Source organism: Parus major, chromosome 3 (assembly GCF_001522545.3).
Source record: "Parus major isolate Abel chromosome 3, Parus_major1.1, whole genome shotgun sequence".
NCBI lineage: Eukaryota > Metazoa > Chordata > Aves > Passeriformes > Paridae > Parus > Parus major.
In genome coordinates this window covers 57,652,093-57,663,896 of record NC_031770.1, presented here as the reverse complement: position 1 = coordinate 57,663,896, position 11,804 = coordinate 57,652,093, and positions in this window count along the sequence as shown.

The window sequence follows — 11,804 nt, the reverse complement described above, 5'->3', positions numbered from 1 at the left end:
CCGCTCTCCCTCCGTCCGGCACCCACCTGCCCGCTCCCGCAGCCGGCAGGACCCTCGCCCCATCCCCGCCCTCGAGGTGCTTCGCAGCAGCGACGTTCTTAACGTGGAAGGGAGGAATGGCACCCAAAGACGAATTATTATTACTTTATTAGTTAAAATTAATGCAGCGTTTTAAGCTGATGGACCGGGTTCTCCAAAGCCCGGGGTGTCCTAAAGTTGCATTTTAAAAACTTTTCCTTAAAATGACGCGGCAAGCTTCAACAGTTGAAAGGCATGAGAGAAAGCAAGACAGGAATAAGTAATCAAAGATCCCGTTTCTCAGGTGCCAAGTCTTGCAGGAAAGCATCAGACAACTGTGAATATCTCAGTAAATTGCATCAAAAATTTGTAAAGACAATGACTTTGGGCTGAATAGCTAAAAAGTAAATACAGGAAAATAATCAAAGAATTCCAGTGATGTTCCACATTCATGTTACTCTTCTACCTCAGACTAAAAAATTGACAAAATACCCTGAAAATCTAAATTAAGAGTTTTTCAAAGCAAAATTAATAGTAATAAAGAAGGTAGATACTGAAAATAAAAAGGAAAGGGAGACTCCACAAACAGAATATCAAAAGTTTATAAAACTCTTTGCCCCAGGATGTGCACAGTCCTCCAACAGAATGGATGAGTTCAAGAACAGATGGACTAATCAGGAGGAAAAAAACACCCAAGATTAAACCACACAGGTAGCATGTCTGACCTGAAATGTTTCTGCACCACAAGTTCCTGTAAGTTAGGCATGGGTTGGAGCATAGCACTGAATCGTTGCCTGTTCTTTCCCTCTCATGTAATGATGCAGTGTTAGATAATGATAACTGACCAGTTAACCCAGTAACCCAGACTGACCTGCATGGACCTTGGGCCTGTACTGACCTTCTGACAATCTTATACTGCACTTCTGAGTGGCATGATACTGTTTTATTAGTACCAGAGTTTAATCAACTCAGAAAACTCCAGGAACTGGTTCTCACTGGCAAGAAGGAAGAGAACTGATTTGATTTGCAACTTAATGTTATTAGGCATTTGGCTCTGCCAGGCAACTGTATTCCATGTAAAAGTAGCACTAGATAAAGAGGCGCTCATCAGTCTTTTCACCGTGGCAGCATCCAAAGCAGGGCCCCACATTCAGGCTGTGAGAGATGTAGAAAGATACAGACTCTGCTGGAACCATAAGAGACTTAGGCAGAGACCAGAGCACACACAGCATGCTGGCTTACTGCTGTGGGTCACCCCAGGGTCCTGCTGACACAGAGATTGGGACATACCTGAAGTAAAGCCAGGAGGAATTGTGTACTGATTTATCTTAAAGAACGAACATTAGCTCATCATCAGTGTGGGCCTGTATTGCTCAAAGCAGTTCAAAGCACATTCAGCAGTAGCTGAGCAGTGTATATTTGTCTCCCTAGAAAAGTTTCACTGTTTGGAGGGCTTTTCATCTGTGGTGGGCGTGGGCAGGCAGAGGTTAGTCCTGGGTGACACGGCTTTCAGGGCACACAGAAACTTCTCCCTCTTGACCTTCAGGAAGGTCAGAGGCTTCAGCAGCCCACATGATAACTGGAACCTGTGAGTTCTCATCTGATTTTGTCCTGGTCCTCATTGTCTGATCTGGAATTTAGTGCTTCAATCCTTCAGGAATTCAATTCTCTGATAGCTTCTGAACTTCAGTTTGGCAATAAATTCAATGCTGAATAAATGAATTCCTGATTACTTATCTTGCTGAATCAAGACCTTAGGATGCAGCAGGTTCCTAGAATTACTTGGCTGACTTTGGAAGGAAATTTCTTCAAATTCTGCTCATATTTTCAGCAGCATTTGTCTTTGGGTTAATTAAACAAAGATGAAGATCAGGCTTTGGACTGCAGGAATGACAGCCCCCAGCTACAGACTAAAGATAATGGTACTTCTTAATAGCATCTGTCTTCTGAAGCAAAATCTCAGAAGCTTTTATTTTTCTCCTGTAAATCCTGAACAAACAAGTCTCCGACCTTGTAATTAAGTTTCATTTGGCTGTGCAATATCCAAAACTTTCAGTCAAGACCTTCAGGCTGCCCCCACAAATGAAGTCTAGGAGTAGCAGCAAACAGATAAGAAACTGAGTAACAGCTTTAATACCAACCCCAACAGAGATTTTAAATCAGGAGCTTTCGAATGCTGTCAACAGGTCTGCTAGACATTGTGTTGACAGGAGGTTTATTGACTGAAGCCCCTATTGATCTGGAAACATCTAATTGATTTCAGCGTCATATTTTGTCAAATACAAATTTGAAACATCTTTTATTTCTCTTTTTTGATGCTTACAGAGCAGGTTTACTGCATTGTCAATAAGAGGCTTTAGTGCCAAGGGATTATGCTCACAGGATCACAGAGTGATGCAGGGCTGTGCTGAGAAAAAAAATCCCATCCTTGTAGAAACCAGGAAACCAGTGGAAAATTACAGCATTCTTTAGATGAACTGACCTCTAGTTAAAATAGCTGATAAACAATGCCCTGACCCCCATTTTATTTCCAGCACATGGATTTTAGTCTCACACAGTTGTTGTCACTGTGACTTTATGAATAAATGTTGCAGGTATTTCTGCCTGTAGCAGCCAGAGAGGGATGACTGCAGAAAAAACGTATTTGTGTGCCTTCCTCTGAGTGTGTCTTCCTGGGAGTGTGCCACCCCAAGGTTAGTAAAAGTCCTTGCAATATTGTGTAGTCTGTCTAGCTTAGAGCTCTCATAAAACCGCATTGGATGACAGATACTTAAATTCATTATTGATATTATAAACTTTAATGTGCCGTGACTGCACAGAATCTGGTCTTATCAGAACTGAATAGTGTTAATATGGAAAAGGAGGTGAAAACATACCATGGAAAAGTGATGAAAAATGAGTCATGAGAAAAATTAACATTCTTAGTGATGCTATGAGCTCAGTCTGCAGGTTTCCTTTGGTCACAAGGCAGCCTTATGTGAGGAGCTCCAGAATGAATAATGTAAGCATGTACTGTCAGCTGACTATTGCACTCAGACTTTTTCTTCTAAAACTTTAGTTTTTACAGGATAATAACAACAGGGCATTTAAGCATTTTCTATCAAGGGCATAATCTGAACAAGTTTCCTTGTACATCTTGCATGAAATAGGTGTACTGAAATACAAATGTCAGCTGAACTAACCTTGCTATAGGGTCATTTCTTTTTCCCTTATCTCTTCATCTAGTGTTCCACTAGGTGTTGGCTACCATGATATCTCAGTGTCCTTTATCTGTATAGAAAACCCCCATCATCATGATTGTCATCATCATCAGTTCATTATCTTAAAAGAAAAGATCTCTTTAAGCCTGTAAGTCCTCCAGCTACCTCGGAGATAAAGTACTAAGTGATGTAAATAATGAGAGAATTTGTCAAAGAGAAGAATTTTTGCTAGAGAAAAGTTCAGCTGGGTCCTAACTCAAAACAAGTTCGATTATTGGCGATGTGAACACAGAGGCCTGATAAAGATGAACACTTCCAGGCGTCAATGCTTTTCTTCTTGGTGATACCATTGCGCCTCTTGCCGGTACATTGAGTTTCAATATTCCTTATTATTTGTAGGTTTTCTTTCAGTAAGTGTTAGAAGGTGTCCCAGGCAGAAGGATGCAAAATATGCATGCTGAACAGGGCTTTATCTATAGTGATTTGTGTTTAGTGATTTATAATTTTAGGAGATATTGGGTCCCTTGAAGAGCCCAAATAAGTGTGGGGTTATTACAGTATTTCCGAGTGTAGATTAATTAGTCTAAGCTAGAGAGCAAGGGAAGAAGATTTAATTTTGCCCTAGGTAACTGTTCCAAAATAGAGTAAAAATATTTATATATTCATTCATAATATGTTTACCTTCCTTAGGTTTTGGTACTCAAGTTAGGCACAGAGTCACCAAATGTACCCTCCTTGGTCAGAAGAGACAAGTAAGCCCCCTGAAGGCAACTCATTGCATCTGTGGCATCTATCAGGCAGTGTCTACTGTTTAGTTGGTCCTGAAACCCACAGATAAGTAGAGGCTGATTTAAATTGCATTTTAAATTGCAATTTAAATTTAAATTTTTTTTTTCTTATTTCTGAAGCTTTGCATGTAAAAGATGTGGAATCACTTTAGAGAATCATTTTGTCAACATACACTGAGAGAGCTGGTAATTTTATTCCTGATCTATATATATTTACATAAAAGAAAAAATCCTGTGGCAAGTGTAAACATCATATATGTTAGCCGGAGATTCACAGCCTTAGTCCAGTTTAGTTATGGACCTGAAAGAATACTTGAAACATTGTTATAAATCTCAAGTTATAAGTTAGTTCTCCTCAATGTTGAATTATACATGTTGTCTTCCAGCTAGTAGCCCTGTGTAGTTGTGTGTTGCAGTGGATATACAAGACATACCAGTTTTCTTGAAATTAATTGACATTATCTTGCCTTGCACTGTGCCTGATATAATCTCAGAGAGATGTGAAAATATTAGTTCTTTTACAAAGGTGGGAATTGAACCACAGGGTAGACAATGTGTCTCATCTGAGGGAGATCTGTGGCAGAACCAAAAATTAAATGCAGAGCTAACTTTCTCCAGTTCTAGTGTCTGGATTAAGATTACTGTACAGCAATATATATTCCATATCTGCCAACCTTATTTGTGTAATGACATGCATTGTATACAGACAGTTTTGGATGTCAAGAGCTGGATGGAGCAGGCACTGCAGGCATTTGCTGTACCTTGGAGGAATGCTACTGAGATATCTGATATTACTGTAGCCCTGGTTCCCCTCTCAGCAGGAGCCACTCATCACAGTGAAAAATGAGGGACTTGGAACACTGGCACCTAATAGGCTGTTATTCCAGGAAAGACCTGAATCTACATTTGTGGGGAAGGAAGGAAGTATAACCATACTCACACTGAACTGGCAACTGGTAGCATCACCTGCCACTACACAACATGTTTGAAATGCCAGGAAAGTGCTTTTCCTACAGCACAAGATCGCCACAAGGAACATTTCAGTAAGACAAAGTCCCTCACTGCTGTTTCATAGGCTGACGCAGAAAGAAAAAGCCACAAAGATTCCCAGCATTAATTTTTTTTCAATTCCAGATGCCATTTTCAAACCTGTTCAGTCATTCACTGCTCTGTGAATCTCATTGTCAAATTTTTTAACACCTCAAGCCCTAAAGTGAATTGGAAATCTTTGTTGCAGCTTTTATTTACTTTGCTAGAAGTTACCTTTAGTTTTTTGTAAATGCTTTGTGTGACTCCACAAAGAAAAGCTCAAGTGTTTTCTCCGTAGGTTTACTAGACTCCAAGACCAAAGGAAGATGCTGGAACATATAACCTGGCTGTCTGCATAACAACTCTTGCATTTGCTGCTGTGTAGATCAGGTCCAACCACTTTACCTCTGAGGTTTCTTGTCTCTTCCTCTTAACTCATATTTGACTATCTCCAAATTTTCATCCAATTCAAGGATAAGAATCAGGAGGTTTGACAAGCACAGACACTCACCCATGCACAGTCATGCAGTGGACCACAGGCTGTGAGTATATGACCTTTCCAGCCTTCAGCAAAGGCTTCCTCGCCCCTGTGCATGTGCATCTGCTCATCAGCACCCACATGGTGGGTGTTACCAACCCTTGGACCAGCTGGCAGATCTCCATGTGGGAGCTCCCACTGTCTAGCATTAGTCATCCAGGTGATGAGCAGCTGGGCACAGCCTCTCCAGTTGGCACAGATGAAGCTGGAGGCAGACATGTCCCAGCCCACTTAGTGGGCAAGGCATAGTGTCATTGATCTTACACACCTTCACTGCATTGTTCTTTTAAACTTGTGAAAAAAAAAAAAAAGGAATGCAGATGTGTAGGTGTGCCATGCTCCGAGCAGTTGTGATACTTCTGTAATGCTCCCATCAGAATCTTAAAATATTATATTTTCTTTCAGAAAATGCTTGCATGCAGGAATGGGAAGAGCAGGTCTAGTTTATTGGATTGCTGGTGAATGCAGTGTGGTTGGTACATAATTCAGCGTGACACTAATCTCTGTACCCTCAGTGAGTTGACCACAGCACCTCTCTGCCTAGCTGAATATAATGCCTCCATCTTTCACACAAGACAAGCTTAATAACACTATAGAATTTTATTTTAGGGATTTTTATTTTTTTTTATAAAAGAAAGATCATGAGAAAGAGAATAAACCCTCTCTATGTATTTTTAATAGAGCATCAGAAAAATTACTGAGGGCAAATTTAAAGCTTGAATGCAGAAAGGCTAAGCATAATTTAGCTGCCAATGGCAGCATTTAGTCATTTGCAAAGCATAGCACTGTGGATTTCTCTATAGTTGTAGGGAACTCTCTTACCAGTGCTGTTATTCATGATTTTCACTCAGGAAAGATTTTCACTTATGTACGCTTTTGTCCTGAGGCCCTTAAACCTTCAAACAGTGACATTTTAAAGAATGAGGAGATGAGGAAGTTGGATGACTTGGGTCACTGTCATATGATGAGCTTGAAATAGAATAAACATTTTGTGAGGCTTGTGACTTTCAATCCCATGCTCAACTCATTGGACATATAGCCCACCTCCTACAAAGCAAAACTAGACAACAGTTTTGCTCCTTTGGTCACTCACCCAGACTGACTGACTCAAAAAAGTGGTTTAAATCACAACTGTTGGAATCAAGATCGAAGTCAAATGCTGTCTTCTCTCAAGTTTCATGAGGTTTGAAAGCAGCACTCTGTGTTTGACCTGATCCATGGTTTTGAGTTCCTTAGTGCTTAGTGGCAGACAAGGGCCACAGAAAGGAAAGACATTTCGCAGAAAAGAAGAAAGTGTTAGTGCCAGTGTTTGAGATATGAAAGTATGAAATACTCAATGATCTGCATACACTAGATTCAGCTGAGAAGTAACTCTGCTCCTATGCCTAATCCCATTTTGATTTCACTCTATCTGTTTCAAAATGGATAGTACAGGGTAGTAAAGTATGCTCTGGAGATTGTGAACTTTTTCAGACCACAGTTTTCTCATATTTATTATTATGTATAAATATATATATATATTACATGTTTATTCCATATTCTTTAACTCTTCTGTGTTGAACAGTATACACAGAACTTAAAACTCTTTCATCTAGTCTCAGGTCACACTGATGAAAGGTCTGTAAGTACTGAAACCCCAGAGCATATGCCTTGATTATTTCAAGAATATTTGTCTTCACATTCTGCAACCACAACTAGTGAACTTCCAAGCCACTTTGTCTGTGTGAGTTGAATCACAGAATAATACAAAGCTACTCCTATTCATGCATTTGTGCTCATTGAAACATACTTGCATGTACAGTAGTGACTAATGATCTAGTGAACATATTTGTTAAAAATGTTAATAGAAATGTTAACAGCTAATGTAAATGTTAACAGCTATTAAGCTGTTAACAGCTTAATAGGAAAATGTGTTTTGTTCTTGCAGTGGGAGAAAGTTTATTATGAGGTTAGAAACTGTGAGAACCAACATTATTTCATTAATATAATTAATGTTTTCTCTTTATACACATTTTTATTCTCAGATGTGGTGTTTTTAAATATTGAAGAATATTATGAGACTGATACATCAGGTCCCACTTTGTTGTATAAGCCTATTTATGGCTGCCAAGAAAAGGCATAAATTTCTTTGAGCAATTCTCAGAATCTTGTGCTTTTAATAGTGTTTCTCAAGTCCTTTTAATTCAGGGATTACTTAGTTTTTTTTGAAAACTATCAATGGATCACCTTGTGCAGCACAGATATAAGATTCAAGTTCATAAAACACCCTATAATGAAGCTAAGCTTTGGGCGTTCACTCACTTGCCTTTATCAAGAGTGTTTTGAGAAAAAATAATTTCTGTGTTTCTTTTGCTTTTGTGATTACTTAGAAAAATTTTGCAGCTATTGTTTTTGGTCACCAACCGATGTTCAATGGACTTCTAGTACTGTCAAAGACTGTGAGACATCTCTGAATGATATCTAATGTGGACCATTACTGGAGATAAGATCCTGGACCATGAGAACCTTTGCTTGGAATAAGGAGGTAATTTAAATGCTCTTTAAGCAATTTAAGAATGCTAAAAACTATTAAAAAGATTAAAAACTATTTTATCCATATATTACATCTGTTGACTTGAAAAAGTCCTGTTTTGTAAGACACCATCATTTACACAGGAGATCTTAAAATAGATTCCAAAATCACATTTTACTCTGAATTGGCTCCATGGGAAGAAATGCAGGCTTCCAGGATATATGCCATCATCCACGAGCATGGCTCAGCATCCTGACACTTCTGTGGGGCCAGCTTACAAGAAATGTGGAACTGCTGAGATGCTGAATTCTTTTCACAGTGCGAAATGTTTAGACTGCTAAGAAAGGCAAAAAAAAAAGGGAACTAATGTGGGAGTGTGTGGGGAACTCCATATAGAAAGAGGAAGTATCGTGTGACTGATCAGGAAATGGGTACAAAGCATGTGTTTTGGTAGTATTTTCACTTGTTTTGGGGGCATTTCCATAGAGAACTGGAATCTGGCCCTGCATTTAGGTATTACTTCACTCCGGAGTGAAAGGCAGGCACTAATTTGGAGCGAAACACACCAGCTGTCAGCCTTTGCACATAGCAACACCGCACAACAGCTGAAGGCAGGTCGCACAAACACAACATCCCACGGAAATAGCAGTGTTGTAGAGCCATTCTGGGCTACAAGAATCAACAAACAATGCTTTGACTTCTATTAGAACAGAAAGCTATTTTCCAGGCTGTATTTTCCGAGAGGAATTTGTTTTCTTTTACCTCCAAAAGCATTGGGGTACATCTGTGCTACAAAAACTCCAGGGAAAGATGCACTGCAGCAAGGTGCAAATATGATGCAAGCCCCTTCTGATCCTGCCTGCCAAGGCATTTCTTTACCATGCACAGCTTTGACAGGATAGAAATTTGGCCTTCATCTTTCCATAAACATTATCTAGTCTGGTGTACACTGCCAACCCTCGTGATATCAGGGCTGTTCGCTCCTTCAGTTTTGTCATGTGATTTTTTTTCTTTCCAGAACCAAGAAAAAAGTCCAAAAATGTGACAGTTCTTCATGTGTAAAGTTCTGCTTATTCATTTTCTCTTGAACAGCTTGCTGTTAGTCAGATGTTTGCAGAGTTGTGGGGAGAGTAGTGTACTGCCCTCAATGCAATGAAGTAATTTTTAGAGGAAGTCCTTGTATGGACAGTTTGTTCATTGTTTTGGAAGAGTTCAAATAGCATTTCCAGTAGGGCAAATTCAAATTCCAGATTTGATTCCCCTTATTAAGTCATTCCTCAGTCAGCTAGGAGGCAAAGGCGAGCTTGGGTATGCTAGTGCAAGTGAGCAGCACAGAAAGCAGAGACAAAATCCCTAACAGATATTTTGGACCTTCCACTCCAGAACAGAAATGTAATTTTCCTGCAGAGTTATAAAGGGACTGAAATAAATGAAAGATATTTTTCAAGGGCTGTCATCCTAAAGCTCCTGAGCAACATGCTCAGTGATGCGAGACAATTAATTGGAGGATTCTTTTTGCCATTGGCTTTGCTCTCTGAGAATGAAACTTTTTAGTTTAATTGATTTCAAACTTGACCCATCCCCATTTCCTAAGTAGATCATACTAATCTACATTTGTCTGGATCACAGTGTAACACACAACAAAAGTGTCATGGTGTAATTTCCTATTGCTCCCTTGGTCTTTGTCATGTCTTCTTTTTCAGCTTTGTTTTTTTTTTTCCTCTGTCTTCTTTCCAACCTTTCCATTACTCCTTGGAGTGTTATTTTTACCTTAATCTGCTTCTTCATTTCACCTTTCTTTCTTCCTAGCTGCTTCAAGTTGAAGCCAGCCCTCTAAAAGCAATATCATCAGGGAATTCTGATACATCTATTATGTACTAACTGACCTAGGAGGAAAAAGTTTTTGTGCATGGAGAAATATCTCTGTTCCCCAAACAGGCTGGTCTTGAGCTTAAAGGGTACCTATAGAGTCCAGGCCGTGGTAGGTCACTCTGTATTAGAAGATATACTCTCAATTCTACAAATCAGTACAGACACTGGTTTTTATTTTTAGGTGGACAAGTAGCCTCCTTAATTTTAGTGGGATGATTCACATCCACGTAGTGATGTATATGAATGAACGTTCTTTATTTGTTGTTTCAATAGTTGCGTCTTTTCTATGAGTTATTCTAATGAAATCTTTGTTGAATTATATTTTTTTTTTCACCTGGGGCTGTCTGCAGGCATCCACCACTTTTTATGGAGAGGGGTTTCTTTAAAAGCTTCTAATTCCTTGGTATGAATAAAGTCACTTATTTTTACTGGGATGCTGTAAATATTTTGTTTAGGACAGGCTGTAAGCCACAGTCTTGCATTTTCTTTTAACATATTTGCAATCTTATTTTTTCTCCAGCCGTATTAAAAGCAACAGCAATTTTGCATCTGTTTTAATTTGCAGTAAATGAGTTTATGCTGCTGTGTTTTACACAGACAAGGGCTTGTCTTCTTCAGTAATTATTTCAAGACAAAGCTGTTCAAATGATACGATAGCCTAAATGAAAATGATGGCATATCTCAATTTTGCTAGACCATATTAAGTTCTGATTACAATAAAAGGTTTTTAATTAATTCCCCTCACCACTGAACAGATTTACAAATCACCTCCTGAGAAATACAGTGACAAGGCATATATAAATATCTGCTTGAGACTACAGAGGGTACCAAAGAGACATAATTTAATCTCTGCCAGTGATGGAAATCACACTCCTTAGTCCACAAATTCCTGAGAAGTGGGAAGATTTCTGAGGTTTTCCAGCAGTCTTAGACATCAGTCATTAGTACAGTTTATGTGGAAAAGTTTAAAACATAGTTTCTTCTCCACATGAACAGAAGTGTCTCATCTCCTGTGCAGGAGCTGAAGAAGCAGGTGTCCTTGAAGAGGCTTTCATCTCTTCCCTGAGGCAATCATCTGGGGACACCTGCTCTCTGCCTAGGGCCTTGAAAGGGAATTAGGGGGTAGTGCTTAGCAAGCCTTAGGTAGCCCTTCTCTCTTCTGAAACAGAGCATTTGCATTGGTGTGGAAAGGATTAAAAGTCTTCTCAGTCCGCTGTTCTGTTGCTGGATCTGTTTGTGCTGTGTGCTGGGAAAGGCTGATAGATTCCAGCGTGCTGCTACATTATATTCTGCCTTGGATATAGATTCTGCCTCTGTCCTCTTTCCTGGACAAACCTCACCCTTTGAGAAGTTCAGTCACACAAATTTCTCTTTCAAAATGTATTGAAGAAAAATATAATACAGAGAAACCTTGGGCTGCCACTATTAAAGAAAAAAATTGTGGTTTTTCCATGTAAGGAAGCAAAATAAGCACATGCCCACTGTCAAGGTCACTTTTGCAAGCAACATTATAAAAATAGAAAATTATAACAAATTTTCCTGTGGGATCTTCATTCAGTATGACCTTTTTAATTAGCTGATTTCAATGTCTGTAAAAACCAAAACAATAGTTCTCCTTGGGCAGGAGCCAATCAATAGAAACGAACAACCAGGAGACCCCAATACTCAGCTTCTGTTCTGTGCCAAATTTTCCTAGAGCTTTACCCTATCAATCTTGCAACAACCCATCCATTTGTTATTTATTGCTTAGCTGTGTCCATAACACACAAAAAGCTTGTAGATGATGGCCCCTGTACTGCTTTTCAAGCATATAATACTCTCTTTTAAGGCCTGGAGGTCTTGCCAAA